Here is a 2,638-nt window from a genome sequence, read left to right on the forward strand (position 1 = left end):
GGTTCATTTCTGCATGGACCTTTGAGGTTCTCAGCAGGTGGAAGATCCCCTCCATTCCTGTATTGTAAGACCAACTCTGTCCCTGCTCTTGTGTAAAGTTCGATTGAGGGAACAGTGTCTGGTTAGGGTTAAGAACATGTTCGATTTGGGTTAGGAATCATTCTGCTAGTTGTAGAATGGTATTGGGAACCTGCGATATTTGTAATCATATATAGGTGAAATATATGTATGAAAACAGAAATCTAAGTAAGATTTGAAGGCCAGAAGGGCATTGGGCCCTTGATTGGGATACTTAGCTTTGAATTACATTCTGCACAGATGTCTCAGATCAATTGATCTACAATGGCATAGGACCTTGTACCTTGGATGATTGAATGTAGAAGAGAACATCCAGTCAAAAAGGGATAGTAGGTAAGATTAGGAAGCTAGTCGGTAGGTTTAGGAAGAAGAGTGAGTATAAAATTTGGACCAAAAGTTCTTTAGCAATAGGGTATCGGTTAGAGAGTGAATGTAAATGTCAGCACATGTGAAGAGTCAGTCACAATGATGAACTGGGGAAAAATATGTAGGAAAGCAGATATCAATAGAGACATTAGGAAATCAGGCAAAGTGATAGGATTAGACAGTTTCAACAGGGTTGAGGATGAATATGTAATCTTAGGAAGAAACAAATGTGTAGTCACCAATAGGATTGACATTGGAGAGCATTAGGCAACCTGGAGAAGGAAGTTTTTAGGAATCCATGCTCACTTTCCAATTAGGCTTTGCTACAATCATAAGTGTGACCTTTGCATTTTGTGTCCAGAATATCACAGTGATAAAATGTATATGCAGATCAGGTGACATGAGTATTACTTCCACCATTGCTGGGAGCAGTATGTTGAAGACGTATCAATTAGTCTTTGGGGGTACAAATAGGTGTACCCTGGGTCTATGAATATAGAGTTAATGCATGAATAGACCATACTGTGAATAAATAATATAACTGCTTCCAATTTAAATAATGGATTGAATTGATATCTGAAACTACATAGGAAATCTTATATTGATACACAATCATTCATTCCTACCAGTTATACATCTAATGGCAATATTAGGGTTATGGTTTACCATGAAGGGTGTGTGAGTTTTGCTTCAAAAGTGATTATGGAAATGGAAAATCACGTGTTTGGAATGAAGTCTCATGAACAAACCAGTCAAGAAACATGGAGGAATACATGTGTTGTGAAGCAGGAAGTGATTGAAAGTGAACCAAATGCCTAGAAATTTTTAAACTTGAGGAGGAAATGTATATCCTATGATGTGCATCAGCTGAAGAAATAGTAAGGTACCAGTGTTGAAAAATGAACGTCAAAATACACATCATGTCCCATAGGAATCTACTTGCATTGATGTTAAACTGGGTCAGTTACTGTAGAAAGATTAGGATTTCTATGCACCATCCACTGAAGTTAGTTTTCAGTACTCGGAAAACAATATGTATTTCAGGTGGATAAATATTTCTGAGAATAATCTTGTGAAAAGTTGATTATAAATCCACATATATGAACATGAATGAATTTAGGGAATGTATCATAAGACACATATATTTCATATTTTGAAAAATCTGGAGAGTTTGTGTGTGTGTGCGTGTATATATATATATGTATATATATACAAAAAAAACACAAACAAAGACATTAAAAATCCAAAATATATATGCCAATCGAAATTCATCATGAAATATATGTCATCCACAGATCCAAAAATATTCATTTTACTGAACATGGATTTTTGTATCATGTTGTTCAAGTAGGAAGCTCACCCATAGGTTGAATTTTCAGTTCCAACAGCGTTTGGGAGCAGTGATCTCTTCTCACAATTTGTATCTGCCAAGTCAGCCACCTCACAAGAATATACGTGGGATACCAGGTAGGATTCTATATGTGCATGTAAAAATACATGTGCTGAATAGGCTACAGAGAAAGGGAGACAGGAATTCACATATTTGTTAACTTTAAAAACACATGGAGAACGATTTCTATTCAATTGGACGAGATTTATAACACCTACCCTTTATAATGCAAAAGGCAAGTGCAACTATACACCATGCCTCCTCTGAACTGCTTGTATTACTATTGTGTTTGGGTTATTTTTCTCCATCATATTAGGATTCATAGTCAGAGTCTAGTAGGGTATGGGTTAGTGTCAGGGAATCAGTATTTCAAATGGAAAGTAGGAAATGAATCCAATGTGTATGCAAATACGTGCTACACAAAAATCTTCCCACTCTCATCCAGAGCAATGCCTTGACATGACCTTCGCCCCAAGGAAGAAGCAACTCGAGGGGAAGAGTTAGAAAATCTGTGAATACATATGTGGAATGGAAAATGCTCAGGAGTTCACAACCTTGGAGGTGGTAGAGGAGTTTCCATAAGTAAGGGACAGGATAAACACTCCACAAACATGGAGCTCTGCTGGCCTAAAGACTTGGTGAGAAACTGCCTCTGAGGTTGGGCACTTGAAATCTATGTTGTTGTCAGGAGCTTTAGCTTCCTTTGTAGTGAGACCATCAAAGCTGGGTCTGCATCTATGTGACCTGGAGGACATGGTTTCTGATTTTCCAATGAACATGAGGCAGAAGTGCTGAATTCTCTCT

Source organism: Urocitellus parryii (assembly GCF_045843805.1).
Source record: "Urocitellus parryii isolate mUroPar1 chromosome 13 unlocalized genomic scaffold, mUroPar1.hap1 SUPER_13_unloc_5, whole genome shotgun sequence".
NCBI lineage: Eukaryota > Metazoa > Chordata > Mammalia > Rodentia > Sciuridae > Urocitellus > Urocitellus parryii.